Here is a 20,638-nt window from a genome sequence, read left to right as displayed (position 1 = left end):
CAGGGACTCCTTATCTAGGACCATCCAAGAGCACCATGCTGGCCCTCTGCTTGGACCCTGGCAGTGTGTGTTCATGTGTGTGGCCTGATCTTGGGTACCAGACCAGCCCCCCTCCCACCACCCAACTGTGGCATCACCACTCCTGCCTCCGGCCCAGGAAGGCAAATCACTCCAATCCACCACAGAGAAAACCATTCTCAATCTCAAGTGTCCTTGTATGAGAAACAAAGCGCCTGCATCCATGGGCCGGTCTGCACACAGAGGTCCCCCATCATGATGTGGGCTGGCAGTCAAGAGGCCAACCCCCAGAGGGACCTGGGAGCCAGTCGAGCTCATGATGGGAACAGTCACCCCCATGGCGGTGGGTGAAGTATTTTCAGGGCAGGTGTAGGGACTCAGCAACCATGACGATGAGTAACCAAGCAGCATCCTAGAGATGGGCTTCCTGAGCCAGCCCACTGGCCCACAAGAGATGCAGCCAGGCAGGTGGAGGAATTGGGAACATCCAAGGATTTTTAGCAACTTTGCAGATAGATGGGATTCCCTGACCAGCACAATGCACCCCATGGCCATGCCTCTACCCCAGCCCCCTCCAGCCTGCCTCCTACCCACCCCCGACCCCCACCTTCCTGGGGAAGCATCAAAGCCTCTTTTACTCCTACCTCCTGGACTGGGATTTGCTGTGTGGAGTGTGATTGGCTACTGTCCTAGGATGAAGGCCTGGTCCTTGGAGGTGGCCTCAACACCAGAGCTCCTGCTCCCGCACATCCTCCCTTGGTCATACCAGCCCACGGAGACATTTGTTAAGATGTGGTGTCCAGACAAAATGGCAGTGCCTGTGGCAGGGCATTCCAAAGAGCAGCCTGGCAAAAAGGTTCCTCCAAAAGAGCCTTGGAGGGCAGCCAAGACCCAGTACCATAAGGCCTGTTGAGGGCGCCATCCCATCCCCAGCCCCTTGGCCAGGGGCTTGCAAAGCATCTGTACCTTTTGCAGGAGCCAATCTGTCAGGATTTTCTTTAATGTTTCCTTGGCACAGGCCAGGGTATCAAAGAAAGCAGTGTTCCCAGCCCACATACATGCAAGTGTATTTGCATACGAGTCTGTACACGTGTGTGCCTGAGCTGTCCCACAGAGAAAGACAGGAGGGCCACCCATATTTCCTGGCTGGTGTCCTTGCAGGGTCACCATGGGGTCCAGCCACAGGGTCACCAGTGGGTGTGAGGAGACATGAAAAGGAGTTAAGCAGGCTTCCATGCAATTTGAAATTCAGCCTAGCAAAGCTCTAGAACTGGTGATCTGTGGCTGCAGTGCCATTGGCCTGGCCCCAGGGGAAGGGAGCATCTGACAATGTTCCCTGGGCACTTGTGTTGAGGGGACCAGTCCCAGGACCCCATAGGAAGCTCTGCTGGGTCCTTGGAGACCCAGTTCCTCCGCTAGGAACAGCTCTACTCTGCCTGGCCTGCCACCACCCAGTGCCTCTGCAAACACAGTTGGGAGTGCAGGTCAGAAGGGGTCCCTGCTGCCCCAGAGGGCGAGAAGGCAACCAGTGGGCGCTGTCCCAGCCCTGTCCTCTCTCTCACCTCCAGGTTAATTGTTAACTCTTCCCCTGGTCTGAGCAGAGCAGATTTCAGGCTCACAGGGCTTAGCCAAATATGCCAAGGTGGGGGCAGCAAATTGGGACCCAATAGCCCAGAAATGGCTAAAGCCCCCCCACAACTGGCCTCAGGAACCCGAGCTGGACAGGGAACTTGTTTGTAGCGCTACCATCTTGCCTCCTAGCTCAGTGAGGACGAGGACACTGTGGTCCCCGAACAGTGTGACTGTGTGTGTGACTGATGTTTCAAGAGGCAGCCCAGAAGCCCCGGCGACAAGCAGTACCTTCAAGGGCTGGCCTGGGTCCAACCTAGGAGGAAAGCTGCATAGCAACCAAGCTCTCAGCACTCTTTTACTATTATTATTGAGATATAATTCAATCTCAATTATACCATAAATTCCACCCTTTTAAAGTGTACAATTCAGGGTATTGTATATCATAGCATCCACTTTAAGCCTGCGGTCAACCCGGGTCATCCCCAAATACCCCACCAGTCGGCCATATGGACATAATTAGAAGTGCTATTTGATCTGGTGCCTTCACACTTGTTTACCTCTTCTTCTAAAGATGACACTTTGATCTTTCTTGAGCTGACAATTTCCTTCACCCATACCAGCCCAGCCGCTCCAGCACACCCGCCCTGGGCCCAAGAGAGGACCCTGCCTGCTCTAAGCTAGACCCCTCCACCATCTGACTCCCAGCTGTCAGGTGGAGGCCTCCACCTGAGGTTCAGGCAGGAGGCCCATGAGCCCTGAGTCCCCAGGCACTCACTGTCTGTTCAAGGTTTTCCAGAGTCAAGGATAACTGGCAGGGGTATGTGCAGTTTTGTGGGACCTGAAGTTTCTACAATTTGAGGGATTTTCTTTAAGAAGAATGCAAAGTGGCAAATACAAAATAAGGTCTAGGGTCTTAGAAGGGGCTTCTTTTTTTTTTTTTGTCTTTTTGCATTTTCTAGGGCCACACCCACAGCATATGGAGGTTCTCAGGCTAGGGATCCAGTCGGAGCTGTAGCCGCCGACCTACGCCAGAGCCACAGCAATGTGGGATCTGAGCTGTGTCTGCAACCTACACCACAGCTCACGGCAATGCCGGATCGTTAACCCACTGAGCAAGGCCAGGGATTGAACCCGCAACCTCATGGTTCCTAGTTGGATTCATCAACCACTGAGCCATGATGGGAACTCCCAAGGGGGTTCTTCATTAACTTCCCAGTCAATCTATGTCTCCTGGAAGGAATAAAGCCCTGGGAGGTGCCAAGATTCAGACTCGTCCTTATTCCTCTCAGATAAGGAATGGAGCTGGGGATCAATGAAGCTGCAGTTATACTCCAACCTGGGGCAGAGGGGTGGCAGCTTCTGGGTACCCACTCTTACCCAACCCTCTACACTGGGGCAGAGGTGCCCACAACCAGGGACCCTGGGGTCTGGCAGGAAGGTGTCACCACAGAGTATGGATCACAGGGCTGACCAGCTTGCCAAGGACCAGACCCACGGCAGGCCCCTATCTGTTCTCTGCTCTCCTCCACCGAGCAATGCTCCAGCTTCCAGCCCGAGTCTGGTGGGGCTGCAGGGTGGGGGTGGGGACATCTGACAGTCCGCTCCCCGTTGCCCTGAAAAGTCACACCACTCAACGGTGGCAGGGCCTGTCTGTCCACTTTCCATACTGAGCCGGCCAAATATCACGAGCAGACTTCAGATAAATGCCTCTTGCGAGTCCAAAGGCTCCTCCCTAGAGCCACATTCCAGGTGTGGTGGGGCAACAATAAGGCCATTTCCCTGCACTGTTTGGCCTCTTCTTGCATCACTTTGGCCTTCTTTACCAGCTCTCAGAGGCCCTGCCCCATCTCTCTGCTGCACTCTGGGCTTGCTCAACACGGTGCACTGTGGAAATCCTCGCAGTGTGTTGCATCAGCAGCGAAAATACCAAAATCGCAGCCATGGAGTGACTAAGGGTACCAGCCGTGGCTGAGATGTGCCCTGGAAAGTACAGCAACCTTCTCCAATTTAAAATCAAGAAAAACAGTCCTCCTTCCCAGAGGCTTTTTCTAAGGCTGAGTTCTCTGCCTCAGCAAAACTGCCTTTCTCCTTATTTGACTGGGCCATTTCTTCATCCATTCATCCATTCATTCATTTGTGTTACAGCTGTTTATGGAGTGTCCGCCATGTTCCCAGCACTGTGGCTAGCACTGAGGGTACAGTGATGAATAAGGCAAGTGTGTGTCCAAACATCTTTCTCTTCCCACCATCCCTTTTATCCTTATATCCCATCCTGAGCCAGGCATGGGGGTGCTCTAAAGCGTGAACTAAACGAGTGTTCTTGATAAGAACTGGCCCCTGTCTATTTTCCTGGCTCAGGATTCCACCATCTTCTCTTGCACGCCCAGCCACACAAACAACCGATGGATGATTCTGGTGCGCTACGGGCTCTCTGACTGCTGGGCCTTTGTTCATGCTGTTCCTTTTCTCTGGATGCCTTTCTCATCTCTTTTCTCCTCTCTTGGTCTGTTTAACTCAAAAGTCATCCATCAGAACCCAACTTGAGCATCACTTCCTCCAGCAGCCTCTGCTCCACGACTTCTTTGATGTTTCCTAGGACCAGGAGAGGGAGGAGAGGAGAGACCTGCAGACCCAGGGAGTCTTGTTAGGGGATGTTGGTCTGTGGCCCTGCTGACTGAGAGGGAGCAAGTGAGAAGATATAACTGACATTTTCAGTTACACAGAGGTTCCTCCTATCCCCATGCTGGGGTCACGAATGGCCCTGAGCCCTGCCCAGACAGGAGCCCCTTAGGATGTTTTAGCCAGAGGACCACACCCCTCCTCTTTGGCCAGATTTCCCACCATTCTGGGAGGTAGGGGAGGATGAAAGAGATTCCGTGGGTGGAGTCTTAGGGTCAGAGAAGGAGAAGTTGAGCCCAAGGGGAGTAGCTGAGCAGGCAGCCATGGGTGTGTGAGCCCAGAACCGGCCCTGCAGGATGGCTGGCCCATGAGGCAGGCCCAGGCGCTGCAGGCCACGTGGGCCCCACCAGCCCCAGCCGTGGGAACAGCTGGTAGAACCAAACTCCCTCCACTCTAAGAAAGCCACTCCTGCCTGCCTGGCCCTGCCAGCCCCCGGCTCCCTCTGGGAACAGGCTGGGGACAGGGACGGGGTAAAGCCAAGGCAGAACTCTTTTTATTAAAAAACAAAACCTCTTTTTATCAGGATGACACTTCCCAACCATGTCCTATGATACTTGAGTTCCCACAACAACTCAGGAAGGTTCAGACCCAGAGCCCTATGCTCACAGCCAGGCCAGGCGGGGATGGGGCACAGGGAAGCCTTGCTGCCTTCCCACCCCATGTCCTGCTGGCGATGCTTCACCCTCTCAGACCGCCTCGCCACATTCGCTCATTCAACAAATATCCATGAAGCCCCCACTGTGGGCCAGACACTCTTCTAGATTCTGGGAGAACAAGGGGGACAAAGCAGACAAAACCCCTGCCCAGTGGAGCCTGCATTCAGGCAGCAATGGGATGGGGGAGGCAAACAGGAAACTGAATACATTTTATAGAGCGTTAGAACAAAGATTCTTAAACTCTCTGCGGCACAAAGCCAGTTCCTTTTTTTCCAATCTGCATTTGGATTTCTGGGCAATATCAAATGCTATAGATTCTGAAGTATGCAAAGGTGCTAGAGTACAGACGTTTCTAAGTGCTCACGCTCCAGTTCTGCACGTTTGGCCTCTGGCAGCATGGGTCCACAATGTGTGAGAAGGTGATAATAGCTTTGGGAGAAACAGGAGGGCAAGAGTGATGAGGCGTTGAAAGCCAGGAGGAGGGGCGAACGGGAGAGTTACAATTTTAAAGGGGGTGGTTATTAAGGTGACATTTGAGCAAAGATTTGAAGGAGAAATTTACACACCTGTCTGAAGAAGGAAGTGTCCCAGACAGAAGTGTTAATAAAAGGAGAGTTTTATAAACTTGAACGTGGTTGAAGCCTTCATGTGAGGTAGGGGACAGGAAGCCAGTGGGTATTGCAAAGGAAGAAGAAATCAGGATCACCAAGCATGACCCCCCTGAATCCTGCAGAGCCTGCAGCTCCCTGAGATGGCTCTTCCCCCAGGGTGGGCCGGGGTCATCCATCCCCCCTCAGGGCATCCGCTCAAGGGCCTCCCTGGAGTCACTGTGACGACAGTGGGTTAAAGTTTCCCTGTAAATGGTCTCCTCCCTCTTTTCAGGACCTTCTTTCTTTAAGAGCCAGCTCTCGACCCCGCCATAGGCCATTCTCTTGGTAAAAACCCAGCATGTGCCGTGCTCAGTGCATCCATGTCCAGCTTTTCACAGAAGGGATACTTCCAGCCCAGGAGGTGGGTTGAGCCCCATTCCTGTGACCACATCGGTGCAGGGCCATGACTTCAGAGAAGGTTCCATCTGGTTTGTTTCTGCATCTGAGCCCAGGGTATGGGGCACAGTGGACACTTGGAGAGTCCCTTCTCTTGTTGAACACATTTTCACACCTGCAAATGCAACACACACATTTCCACACTTTACACACCCAGACTGGAAACATGCTCATGAGCTTGATCACATGCACATCTGCCCACCAACCCTCATCATAAAACTTCATGTACACTAAAGTGGCATGCACACTTTTACACACATGTACACACTCCCACAGCACACACATAACCCCAGAAATGCTCCCTATACACGACTCATTCTTCCCCAAGAGAGTTGCTACTTGGAGCAAACACCTAGTATCTGACAGATGGAGGGGACAAAGTTCACTCATGCATAGACGTGGCCCTGCCAACACAGCCTCACAGGAGCAAACAGAAGGCTTGTTCCCTCACTACCAGGCGAGGCCAAGGCGGAGTCAGGTTTGGGCAGAAGTATGTCAGAGCTCCTGGGAGCTGACTCAAGGCCAGGAGCGGACAGCCCTGTGCATTCCTGACAAGTAGGTCAGCATGACGAGAAGTGCTGGCCTACAGGCTGGGACCCAAGGTCGACTGCAACAGACTTGGGGAAAACCCAGCCCTCATGAGGCAGCAGGTATTAAATAGGTGTTGCCTTTTATTCCAGCCCTTTGGATAGGTCTATGCAGCACTGGGGAGCATGTGTCAAGGGTCAGCACCCTTGCCATGTGTAATAATTTATCATTGTTTATTAGTTATTCAGTGGACTCCTTAGGATTTTCTATATATAAGATTACATCACCTACAAATACAGAGATTTTTACTTTTTCCTTTCCAGTCTGGATTCTTTGTATTTAATTTTCATGCCTAATTGCTCTGGCTACAACTTCCAGTACAATACTGAATAGAAGCAGTGAAAACAGATATCCTTGTTATGATCTTAGGGGAAGAGCATTTAGTTTTTTACCATTAAATATAATACCAGCTGTGAGTTTTTTATAGATGCCCTTTATCACATTTAGGAAGTTCCTTTCTATTCTTGGTTAGTTGAGTGCTTTCAACATGAGAGAGTGTTAGATTTTAGCAAACGTGTTTTCTGCAACATTGAAATGACCCTGTGATTTTGATCACAAAACTTACCAATATGGAGAATTACACTGATTTCTAGATGTTAAAGTAAGCTTGCAGTCCTGGGACAAATCCCACTTGGTCATGGTACATAATCTATTTTGTATGGATTCATTTTGCTCCTTCTTCATTGAGGATTTTTCCCACAGGAATATAAGCCCAGGAAAACTGAGGCCACATCACTGCTGTGTTCCCAGTCCCTCAAGCAGTGCCAGGTGCAGTGACTACTCACTGAGTGCCAAGAAAGGAATGAAAAAATGAATCTATAAAACACAGGCTCTCATGAGCCTCCGAAGAGCTCATGTTAGGAATGGTGACGATTCCATTATCACAGATGTCTGAGTGTGCATAATCCTTGTCACCCACAGAGGCAGAGAGACTATGAAAAATCCAAAATTAGAATGAAGGCTTTCCCAGAGGAGGGGACATTGGGCAGCTCGGTCCACCAGTCAAGGGTACCTCTCTTTGGGGCCCAGACTCAAGAGGCAGAAGCTTCTGGGGACTTGGAAATGTCCCTTTACAGGCAGCTCCCCCAAGCCTGGGGAAACATGGCAAGGTCCCAGGGTGGTGACAAATGTTCTAGGGCCCCTGAGAGCAAACACAAGACAGACGAGTGGCTGTGCTGTGGACAGCAATGTCTTGTCCACTGTGGTCCGGCAGGGATTTCTGGAGGCTATGACAGCCAAGCCTGTCACCACCTACAGGCCTGGCCTTCGTACAACTTCTGAGTAGGTCTTTAAGCTCATCTTGAAAAATGGGACTGTTATTCTGAACTCTGGGAACTGGCAAGAGGGTTAAATTAGAATATGCATGAAGAGTATGATACCTGGCCTAGAATATAATTCAGTAAATGGAACATTATTATTATTTCTATGGTCTTTTTGTTTTGTTTTGTTTTGTTTTGTTTTTAGGCTTCCCTGTGGCATATGGAGTTTCTGGGCCAGGGATCAGATCCAAGCCACAGTTGTGATCTACGCCGTAGCTGCAACAACAACAGATCCTTAACCCGCTGTGCCAGGCCAGAATCAAACCTGCATCCCAGTGCTCCAGAGATGCCACTGATCCCACCGTGCTACTGTAAGGACTCCTCTGTGGTCATTTTTTTAACTTTTAAAATTATTCTAGAAGGAAGCCCACTGACAGCCAGACTCTCTTGTAGCTTTATTCGGTAACTTTAAAAGTCCCCAAGTGGTGCCACTTGGACCAATCCAAGACCAGAGAACACGGGGTGTCCCCTCCTGAGGGCAGCCATAAGAGTTCCACTGTCCCCTCTCACCTGGACACAGGTGAAACCTTCTTCAGAACAAGCAGAACAAAGAGAATTTTCGAAGTGAGTAGGGGCTTTAGGGAAAGGAAATCGGTCCTTCACCTTGCCCCCTTCCCCTCCCCCATCCCCCATGGGTCAGGCTGGCTTTTGACTCACACAGTAAGAACAGTCCAGTCACAACACCAAGGCAGAGGCATAAGAGGGTACCAGTGGAATAAAGCTGGGCATGGCCAGAAAGCTGGGGCAACCGGCCTTGCCTGCAGCTCTAGGAGTGGACCCCACTTCCTTCCCTTCCCATGTGCTGGCAATTCCTCCCTGGATTCTGGTATCGGGCCTGAGTGCCTTATCTCCTCCATACCAGCCTTATCACAGCAATTCAGTGCATCCACCAAGAATGGATCTGCTGCCCTTTCAGCAACCAGTGTTTGCAGAGCTGGCCTTGGGCCCTTCTCCTGCAGGAAGCAGATGAGCAGAACAAGTCAGGCCAAACAGAGCTCTGGCCTGAAACTCCTCCAAGACCAGGACCAGCTGTGCCCCTCTATGCAGCTGAGCTCCGTCTATGGGACCACGTCCCCAGATCACCTTGCAATCCACTGATCACAGTGTGAGCTCCAGGGTGGTCACAGCCAGAGTTGACTACGATCTTGGAGGAAAGTAGAGGGAGAACAGAGGCATCAGACACAGAGGGGAGATGGAGAGTAGGCCTGGAAGGCCATGGTCTGGCAATGAGCAGGCCACAGGTGACCATACAGAACAAAGCGTCAGAGCTAGAGAAGGTGCCTGTCTGTATAAGATGTTCATCACAGTGTTGTTTATAACAGTGAAAAATTGAGGGAGTTCTCTTCGTGGTTCAGCAGTTAATGAACCTGACTGGGATCCACGAGGATGTGGGTTTGATCCCTGGCCTCGCTCAATGGGTGAAAGGATCCGGCATTGCTGTAAGCTGTGGTGTAGGTTGCATTGCTGTGGCACAGGCCAGCAGCTACAGCTCCAATTTGACCCCTAGCCTGGGAACGTCCATATATCACAGGGGTGGACCTAAAAAGCAAAAAATAAAAATAAAAATAATTTAAAAATAGCAGTGAAATATTGAAAATAAGTTCAAGGCCCAGCCATAGGAGAGAGAGAATAAATGATGATTCAGCCATGTACAGGGGAAAACTGACAGCTGGGGGCGGGAAGGAAGGGAGAGAGAAGAGGCGAAGAGGCAGAACACAGAGGCTCTTTAGGGCAATAAAACTACTCTGATGCTCTCATGGTAGATACAGATCAGCATACATTTGTCAAAACCTGCAAAATGTCCAACACCAAGAGTGAGCCCTAATGTAAACTTGGAACTTAGGGTGATTATGAGGTGTCCATGTAGGCTCATCAGTGATAACCAATGTGCCACTGGTGCAGGGTGTTGATAATGAGGAAACTGTGGTGGTGGAGGGGTACAGAAGACAAATGCGAAATCTCTGTACCTTCCCCTGCTGTGAACCAAGAACTGTTTTAAATTTTTTTAAAAAGTCCTAGGAGTTCCCATGTGGCTCAGTCAGTTAAGGATCCAGCCTTGTCACTGCTTATGGTTCGGGTAGCTGCAATGGCTCAGGTTTTGTTCCTGGCCTGGGAACTTCCACATGCTGTGGGTGTGGCCATAAAATAATTAATTAATTAAAATAAATTAAAAAGTCCTAAAACAAACAAACAAACAAACCTGACAGCTCACAGGTCTCATTTGGATTTTTTATTTTTTATTTTATTTTTTTTAGGGCCATACCTGCAGCAGAATTTCCCAGGCTAAGGGTTGAATTGGAGCTGCAGCTGGAACCTACACCACAGCCACAGCAACACTGTATCTGAGCTGCATTTGCGACCTATGCCATAGCTTGTGGCAACACGGGATCCTTAACCCACTGAGTGAGGCCAGGAATAGAGCCCGCATCCTCATAGATACTAGTCGAGTTCTTAACCTACTGAGCCACAACGGGAACTCCTCGTTTGGCTTTTGAGAAGAATGGGATTATTTGCTAACATTAAAAAGATTTTAATGAAAAATTTCATTAAAAAAACAAACAAACAAACAAAAAAAACAGCTGTCCAGCTTCTTTTGAACACCAGGAACTCTGGCAACTCTAGGCCTTCATTTCCACTTGGCAAGGCTTTGGCTGGCGTAGGAAGCAGCTGCTCCCCTCAAAAGAGGAAGCCCCTCCAGGTGTCCAAGATTTCTATCTGGCAGAAGTCTGTCCCACAGTTTCATACAGACTCCATCAGCTTTGGATGTAGATCTCTTGTTCATGTGCCGGTGCCTGTTCCTGTGCCTGGAACATTCTCTCCTGTGCCCTTAACCTTTTGTCCTGTTAAGTTGGTTTGATCCTGCAGGAATATCTCAAATGTCACCTCCCCAGGGAGACTTCCCTGACTATCTCAGCCTGAGCTAAATCACTCTGTTTTCTGTTCTCATGGCATCCTTGTAAAACTCTTCACTGCTGTCACAGAAGAAGTATTTGTGACAACGCTCCCTTGCAGAAGAATTCCACTTACTACATGTAGAAAGAATGGGGAAATACAAAATTACCATTAGAACACCAGATCTCTGCAGGCAAGGTCCTCCTCTGGATATTAATCTTAGTGGCCAAAAGTATAATAAAAAACATGATACGTGCACAGTCTCAAAATTCTCTTCCCAAACCAAAGTTTTATAAATGACAAGGGGAAAAATGGTAATTTTGGCATGGAGAAACTTGGCAAACTTTAATTTAACTGAGTGACCAAGGGTTGATATCCTCAGTAATAAGACACATGGGCCCCATGTACCTTCTCATACCATGCACTGAGAAGGGAATGCCACTCTGTCACTTCCTTTCTGATGTCAAATAGCCTCAATCTAATCATGGGAAAACATCAGTCAAATCCAAATTAAGGAACCTTCTACAAAGTAACTGACAAGGGAGTTCCCTGGTGGCTTAGCAATTAAGGATTCAGAGTTGTCATGACGGTGGGTCGGGTTTGATCCCCTGGCTCAGGGATTTTCACATGTAACAAGCATAACCAAAAAAAAAAGTAACTGTCCAGTCTTAAAAAGTCTCAAGTTCATGAAGGACTAAAGACCTGTCACAGATTGGAAGAGGTGACGGAAAAATGACAACCAACTGTAAAATGAGACACTGGATGAAATCTTGGAATAGGAAAAAAACAAAAACAAAAACGAACTCCATTATATATGTGAATAACAAAGACTGAAAAAAAAAAAAAACTGGTGGCTTGGCAGGTTAAGGATCTAGCATTGTCACTGCTGTGGCTTGGGTCACTGTTGTGGTTTGGGTTCAGTCCCTGGCCCCGGAACTTCCACATGTTGCAGGAGAGGCCAAAAAATGAAAGAGAGAGAGTCTGTCCTGAATAGGACTGCACGGATGTTTATTTCTTGGTCTTCAGAACTATAATATAGTTGTGGCAGATGTTAATGTCAGGGGAAGCTGAGTGATGGTCTGTGAGAACTCCGCATCATTTTGGAACTCTGCTTCTTCTTCTTCTTCTTTTTTTTTTGTCTTTTTGCCTTTTCTAGGGCTGCTCCCGTGGCTAGGGATTTAATCGGAGCTGTAGCCGCATCTGTGACCTACACCACAGCTCACGGCAACACCGGATCCTTAACCCACTGAGCGACTCTAGGGATTTAACCTGCAACCTCACGGTTCCTAGTCAGATTTGTTAACCCCTGCACCACGATGGGAACTCCCATTTTGGTTACTCTTCTGTTATTTTATTTTTTATTTTTAAAATTTTTTTATGATTTTTTTCTTCTGTTATTTTTAAATGGTTGCAAAATAAGAAATTGAAAAGAGCATTTTTTGTAATGATTTGCTTAATGCCTTGGTCCCCTGCTAGGCTGTGAACTTCTCAAGGACAGAGACCATGAATGTACTGTCATTTCCATTCTTGTGCCTTCATGTGTCTGACACACAAGGGGTGTTCAATAAATAGGTGCTGAGTAGATAGACTCATGGTTACTGACACAGAAAAAGCCCATGGTGTATTATTGAGTGAAAAACATAGGACACAAAACAGCACATAGAGTGTGTCAATATTGGTATAAATGAGGAGACTAAGGATTTACAAACCCATGTTGACTGTGGCTGTCTCTGGAAGATAAAATTATGGATAATTTTTCTTTTCTCCTTTTTACTTTGTTGTATTTTCTGAGCGTATTTAAAGTCTCATAAAACTATTCTTTTTTTTTTTTTCCTTTTCAGGGCCGCACCCACGGCATGTGGAGGTTCCCAGGCTAGGGGTCTAATTGGAGCTGTGGCTGCCAGTCTATGCCACAGCCACAGCAACTAGGGATCTGAGCCTCGTCTGTCACCTACACTATAGCTCACGGCAACACTGGATCCTTAACCCACAGAGCAAGGCCAGGGATCAAACCCGAGACCTCATGGTTCCTAGTCAGATTCATTTCCGTGGTGCCACACCAGGGATTCCCTTAAAACTATTCTTATGGGCAGAAAAAAGTGTACACACACACACATACACCCCATTTTTTCATTTCAAAGAAAGCATCCTGCCTGGCAGACCTGGGGCCAGCCCCTAAGGCTCTGAGCCCTAAGGTGATGGTAACCCTGCTGCATGGTGACTGCAGCCAGTGAGGGGAAGAGGTGCTGAAGGATGGCTTCTCCTCTTCTCTGCTTCTGGGCTTCTCCGAATCTCAGCTTCTCCATGCAGCCAGCCAGCACTCCCTGAACAAAACTGTTGAAATAGTGCATTTCTTTCCTAGACCTGCTGTAACCAATCACCACAAATCAGGGTGTGGCTGGAAACAACAGAAATGTATTCTTTCTTGGTTCTGGGGGCTAAAATCTGACATTAAGATATCAGCAGGTCCGTGCTCCCCCCAAGTGCACTAGGAGAGAATCCTTTTTGCCTCTTCGTGGCTTCTGGTGGCTCCCAGAAATCCCTGGCATTCTTGGCTCATGGCTGCATCACCCCCCTCCCCCCCCCCATCTCTGCCTTCCTAGTCCCATGGCCTTCTTCCCGGTGTCCCCTCTGTGTCTCTGTATCCAAATCTCTCTCCCTTTCCCTTGTAGTGACATCAGCCATTGGATAAAGGGCCCACTCTAATATAGTCCAACCTCATTTCAACTTGATTACATCAGCAAAGACCCTATTTCCAAATAAGGTCCCATTCATATGTCCTGGGGGTTAGGTCCTGAGCATGTTTTAGGAGGACACAAAATTCAACCCCACTATAACTCCAAACTTTCCTATACCCATTATCTGTTACTGTGTAACACACCCCTTCCACACTTAGCTGCTTAAAACAGCAAACCACCAGGTTATTTGCTCACAATTCAGTTTGGGCTGGGCTCAGCCTGGAGTTCCTTGTGCTGGTCTCACCTGAATCATTTGTGTGACTGCATCTTCTAGTGGCCTGACTTGGCCTGGGAGGTCCGTGATGGTCTATTCTCATGTCTGGCTCCTGGTGTTGGTGGGAGTCAGTTGAGTGAGTCTCGTCTGGCAAGGCACTGGTCTTCTCCATGTGTTTCAGCCCAAGCATGTTGCACACAGCCTGGCAGATTCTAAGAGTACAGAGCAGAAGCTGCAGGACCTCTTTGGGATTACTCTGCTGCATTCTAGTTGTCAAAGCAAGTCACAGGCAAGCCCAAAATTCACAGACAAGGGGTAGGGAAACAGACTCCCTCTCTGTGAGAGAAACAGCAGTCACATTGCAAAGGGGCGTACACACAGGGATGAGAGGAGTTGTTGAAACCATATTTGCAAACAATCACCTTAATCCCCAAGTTCTGGGAGGATAAGATGAATAGACACAGGACTTGCCCTTAAGAAGCAAATATAGGGAGTTCCTGCTGTGGCTCAGCAGCAATGAATCCAACTGATATCCATGAGGACATGGGTTTGATCCCTGGCCTTGCTCAGTGGGTTAGAGATCTGGCATTGCTGTGAGCTGTGGGGTTGGTCATAGACACAGCTCGGATCCCATGTTGCTGTGGTGTAGGCTGGCAGCTATAGCTCTGATTCAGTCCCTAGCCTGGGAAACTCCATATGCCACGGTGCAGCCCTAAAAAGACAAAAGAAGAAGAAGAAGAAGAAGGAGAAGGAGAAGGAGAAGGAGGAGAAGAAGGAGGAGAAGAAGGAGAAGAAGAATGAGAAAAATAAGAAGAAGAAGAAGGAAATACAGCAGTTAATCAATTATGAGGATGTGCTGAGTGAGCCATGTGTTAGGATAAAGGCATGGGAGAAAGCAATGCATTCTTTGGTGCATGTGGGGGGAGATAGTATGAGGTGGAAACTGAGTAGCCCACTGCTCCCTGATTCTCAGGTCAAGGACCCTCTCATCATTGTCTGGTTCTGGACAATCATTCATGTCTCAGGCCCTTATGGCTCTGGTCACAAGTTCAGATAATCACTGCTGGGAATCATAGTCTTATCCTAAAGCAAGGATGGCATGGCCTCAAATCTCCAAAGAAGCAGCTATATCTTCATCACAATGCTGAGGCAAAAGATTTTCCAAAGAAAGGAGTTGGTTCAGAAATGGGTGGAATTCTGGCTGTATTTATTCACTGTGTAAAATATGGGGTCCCAGGCCTTTTGTAAGAAGCCACAAGAATGATTTGCAAACTATACCATTATCTGTAAAGATGTTCATTGTTCTTTGCTCATTAACTTGTTCATCCATTCACTCATGCAATGTTTAACTTTGTTCAGAGCAGAACCCTCCTCCTAGGATATGCTTCTTACTCTTATCCAAACTTGGCTTTGAATGGGAACTGCCATCTTCATGCAGGGTCACTGCCATCTTCATTCAGGGTCATCCTTAGCTGGTGTGAGATGTACCCAGGGGCTGTCAGGGTGTGTTAAGGTGATTACCCAGTTCCCCTTACAGCTGTCAGCCTGCACCTTGGGACATGCCACCCAGAGGTGGTCAGAATGGAGCTCAGCTGTGCAGACAAGTTCAGCCTCCCCCAGCACCGTTACTAAGAAGTTGGGAGCTAGTCCCTCTGTACAGCCTGGCTGTCCCCTCAGCAGCAGGCACTGGTCAGCAGACCATGATGGTGGGCTGGTTTTGCTGTAAGTAGCATGCCCTCTGCACTCACAAAAGCCTAGAGCAAATTGCCCTGGCAATAAACATATCTGCTCACAAATTCAACAATGATGACCAGTGAGGCCTTTGGTTCCCATGGTAAGGAGGCAGAGAACTGGTTGGGGGGCACTTTATGGAGGCCCTTCGGCTGGATAGGATCAGAGGCGTGGCCTCCTCCTAGGGATCAGAGCCTTCCTTCCCTGAGCAGTCCCTTAGTGAAACTCTGCACACCAAGCAGAAAGCCCTCACTCCAGAGGCAGCCAGGAGTTCAGTCCACATGGAGCACATGATGGAGTCACAAGAGCAGGTTGTTTTCTCAAGACGAAGGCACTGTCTAGACGCATGCACCCAAAGCTGTGATTAGAGATCAGGGAGCATCACAGAGGCCATTGGGAGGAGATAGTTGAGCAGGTGAAGGGGAGAGATCAAACAGCCAAAGTCTAGAGAGGCTCAAATATATCTTCCTGGACCACAGAAGCCACTTGGAACCCCACTTGCTCTCCCCCAGCTCTTAGCCACCTTGGTCAGCTACTGCAGCAATGAGTCTATCTGAGAAATTGCTTGCCCAGATGGCTGTGAGAGCTCTAAGAACAGGGTCTATTGTCTACACTGCAGCCCTGGTTCTAGCCTAGGCCTGGCAAGGGATGGGGGCTGGGAGTGGGGGCTGTCAGTGGATCTGTGACCACTTGAGCAGCTCCCTTAAGGACCTTAGAGAGGACTAGCAGTGGGTGTCAGGGCCAGGACAGCCCCAAAGACTATGGGGGCAGGTCTCAGACAAGAGCAGCTGGGTATGCTACAAACTCAGTACAGCAGAGCTGGATGTAAGACAAGCTCTGGGAGGGGAGAGGAACAAGGGGGCTCAGATTGTCCCACTAGCAGCATCCCATCAGAGAAGGCCAAGAGCAGAGAGGTGATGGCCATGGGAGGAGGGGGGAGGAATCTACAGATGAGGGGCTCGGGACAGAGAACGGGGAGCCATGTTCTAATGTGAACCACAAGAAAGATGTCAGCTCTTGCCTGGACATCATGAGCAAGGCCCTAAGCTAGGCTCAGGGACCTCAGGGGAGCAGGAGTGGCTGGGACCCATGCTCAGGAAGGTTGGCTAAGCAGCTCCCAGTAGAGCGAGAAGGACCCTGTGCTAAGGCAGGTGAACATGGTGCAGGATCCTGCAGGCGAAGGAGGGAATTGTGAGGGAGAGGCTCCTGGGGAAGCCTCAGCATCTTGGTCAAGAGCGTGTCATCTGGGCCCATTCAGTGGGGCACAGAGTGGGCAGCAGGTAGGTAGGGGCTCTGGAGCTGCAGTGGGGAGCTAGATGGGGGTTAGTGTCCTGGCCCTCCGGAGCACCCTGTGCAGGATGGATGGGACTGAACTAGGTGCTGCTACTCAGCATCCAGGGCAGAGGGAAACAGAAGTGATTCCTGAGTGGAGAAGAGTGAGAGGTGAGTCTGGATAGGGTGTTGAGACTATATGGGAGACAAGGGTTTCAGGCCATCCTGACTGTCTGGAGGGCCCAGGGAAGGATGGGAAGCGGGGAACGGCAAGGTCAGTTTGCACTGAAGGAGGAGATAAAAATACCCTGCAGGTCCTGCCCTAAGGCCCACAGTGCTATATGCACCCTGGTGTTTCTTTGGCAGCTCTGGCCTTAAGCTCCCAACAGTGACCCCCAGGGAGATCCAGGGGAGCAGCCAGGGGCTCCCCTGATAGGCAAGTTGCCCTTTGAGGTTCCCTGCTAGGCAGCAACCAGGGTAGGGATTAGGCCCAGACCCAGAATTCTCAGGCATGGGAGGAAGCGTGGCCCTCAGGCCTTGAACTTCACCCAGAATGGACCCCCTTAGCTGCCCACTGGCTTCCCAAGGCACTGGGCCTGGCTTGCAACCCTGTGTATCCTGCCCGGCCCTCCCCACCCTGGCTTCCCATTGGGTCCTATGGCCCCATCAGAGGCCTTTCATTCATCTGTACCACATCAGGGCTGCTGCCCTTCCCACTTCCTTAAGGAGGGGCCCACCTGGGCCTTGGCTCCTCCCCAGCCACCCAGGGCTCACTGATGCCATTGCCTGTCAGGCAGCCTGGGCCGAGCTGGGCTTCTGAGCTCTGTCCTCCCTCATCATCTGTCCAGGCTGCCCAGGTCCCCAAGAACCCCCTCAGCTGAGGCTCTGTGGGCAGAAACAGGGAAGATGTTCAGGGTGGGTGCGGAAACTCCCCAACCCCGCCCCCTGCACTCCCTTGGCTTGCTCGTTATGACAAGGCCGAGCCACAGTCTGTGGCACTTCCTCCAGGCTCCTGGGAGGGGGTTTCTCCGTGTGGGGCTGACGTGGGGACAGGTGATTCACCACTTTCAGCAGCAGAAGCCTGCCACAGCCTCCAGCTCCCCTCGGGAGGAGGAAGGAGGAGGCCAGAAGAGGGCCAGGCAGGGTGAGAGGGAGTCACATGTTCAAGCATCGCTTTCAGCACCTCCTCTACTATTGTGCTGGCCACAGTAGTGGCAGCCCTGCCTGGAGGAGCTCAGGCTTGGCTGCAGGTAGCTGATCAAGAACTCAAAGTGAGTGGAGGAAGCTTTCAAGATGTAGGAAGCAGAGGTCCTCCTGGAGCCCAGGGCAGAGGCCCATGTGCTAGCGAAAGACAGAAAATCTCCCAGAGGAAGAGCATCTTAGCTGAGGCCTGTTGGTTGAACTGGCCCATTAAGGAGGAGGGGTGGGGACCTGCAGTCATTCTATAGGCTGGAGATTGGAGGGCCCGAGGGTACACAAAGGGCCTGGAGAGAGGGTAACCAGGACAGCACAGACCCCAGGAAATGCTCGCTGCCTAGAAAGGGGCTTTTTGGTTGGATGGCCACTGGGTGGGTCACCAGGCGGAGACAAGTTTTCTGCCAGGGTCCTGGGCTCGCTCCCTAGGATCATACCCTCCAGAGCGCACTCACTCCTACTTCTGTCCCATGAGCCCTAGACCATAAGTACAAGGCTAGAGCCACGGGAGCCCATGTTGTGTCCTCCTGGGACCCCCACCCAAACCTGTATTCACCCTCTTTGACTACATGAGGAACTTATTCTGCAAATGTCAGATGGCACATCAGGCGCAGAGGAGGTCCAAGCCTGCCCAATGCCAGCGCTCTGGGCAATGTTAATGGGGGTCACATTTTGTGTCACACACATACACAACAGATTCCCTGCTCAGGTAAACTTGGGAAGTCTTGGCTTAAATAAACTCAAAGAGGTACTCTCCTCCAGGACTTTTCAGAGCCTTTGCTTTTATTATTATTTTTTTTTTAAGTTGAGAGTTAAGTTTTATTTGGGGCCAAATGAGGCTTAAGCCCAGGAGGCAGCACCTCAAGCAACCCTGAAGAAACTGCTCCAAGGAGGCGCAGTGGGGAGTTAGGATATATAGGAGTTTTTGCAACTAAGGGCAGGAGGTGGGAATGAAAGATTATTGCTAATAACAGAAAACCAGATATCTCAAGTTAAGAAATTCAGCGCTTTTCTCTGAGAAGATGCAAAGGTCTAGGCTCACCGAAATCATTCTTTTGAACAGGCTAATGGGTGATAGGGGGTATAGAGCAGGGAGAGATTCCCAAATGCATTTGGCATGGAATCCTTTTGTCCCTGACAGAGCTGCTATCCCCAAGGACCCACTCTGGGGCCTGCTGGTCTGGACGCTACCATCAGGGCATGGGCTCTGGAATCCTCCCTGTCTTCCGCTCTGTGTACTCTCACTTTAGCGCTGACCTGGTGTTGGAGAGGCTTATTCATTGGGAGTACACGAGCTTGGATAGAGGAGAATGCGGCAGTGAGGCTCCATTCTATGCCCATTGCCTATGATCTTGGATCACCTGTCTGCTTAAAGAAGGGACACTCCCAAACAAAAGAGCCATTCTGGGTCACTGGCATGTTTGGGAAAGGTTTCGAGGAAGTGATGGCACGTTGTGGAAAGGGAGGTGAGTAAGAGGAGCAAAAATGAAAAGGAAGAAGCCACAGTTAGAGGCCGGGAGTGAGAGCTGGTGCTTGTGGAGGAGGCTTAGAGGGCCAGCCATGAGGGATTTGGACTCGGCTCTGGGGGGATCAGAACCACAGATGGTGCTTGAGACAGAGGTGACCCGATCAAGCCACAAGCAATTGCAGCCTGGAGTCATTTCCCACAGAAGGGATTCCCAAATTCTTCCCTCCCTGTGACCTCCCAGTATGTCCCCTCACCGTCCCCACCATGTGACCTCAGTCATTGCCTGTGACCTCCAGTCTCACCACTGCAGAAGTGTGCCAGCTCTGACCCAGCCATGCCCCCTCTGACCGTGACCCCCTCCCTGCAGCCACCTCGGTCCCTGAGGTTCTGTTGTCCTGGCAGAGAAGCCTGTGCCAGGCCCCTCGGCTGAGCTGTCTATGTCTTCTACTTCCCTGCTCATGGGGCACTGCCCTCAGCACATTTAAAGAAGGGTAATGGCTCTTGGGCACCAAATAGTATCTGAGCATCAGGAAAATGCTGGCAGGTGGCATCCTGCTCCAGAGAACACAGGATGAATGGCACTCTCTGTTTCGTCCCCTTTCCTTCACCCTAGCTTTCCTAGAGCCCATTTCTGACTCTCCAGGAAAGGGGGACATCAACCAGGCCAAAGACTGGCCCTCATGGTCACCCTGACCATGATGCCAGACACTTGTTTCCCTCATGATAGGCAGCTGCAAAAAAGCTGCCTGGGGAGAGAGGATGGCTAGAGAAGAAAGGGACCCGAGAGCCTCAGACCACACTGACCCGCTGCCCCCTGCATCCTGGGATGGTTAAGGGTCCATATGCTAGACTATGGCTGCTGTTCCCTCTGCCTTCTGTTGTTGTTGTTGTTTTTTTTTTATTTTAAGTTTTATTGTAGTATAGCTGATTTACAATGTTGGGATAATTTCTGCTGTACAACAAAAGTGATTCAGTCATACATATACACACATCCATTCATTTTCAGATTCTTTTCCTGTATAGATTATGACAGAATATTGCCTAGAGTTCCCTGTACTATAGAGCAGGTCTGCGTTGGCAAGTCATTCCATATATCACAGTGTGCATATGGCAATCCCAAACCCCTAGTCCATCTCTCTCCCCAACCCGTCCCTTTGGGTAACCGTAAGTTTGATTTCAAAGTCTGTGAGTCTTTTTCTGTTCTGCAAATAAATTCATTTGTATCCTTTTTTTTAGATACCATGTATAAGG

This window comes from Phacochoerus africanus, chromosome 1 (genome assembly GCF_016906955.1).
Source record: "Phacochoerus africanus isolate WHEZ1 chromosome 1, ROS_Pafr_v1, whole genome shotgun sequence".
Lineage (NCBI taxonomy): Eukaryota > Metazoa > Chordata > Mammalia > Artiodactyla > Suidae > Phacochoerus > Phacochoerus africanus.
Note: the sequence above shows the minus strand (reverse complement) of the source record.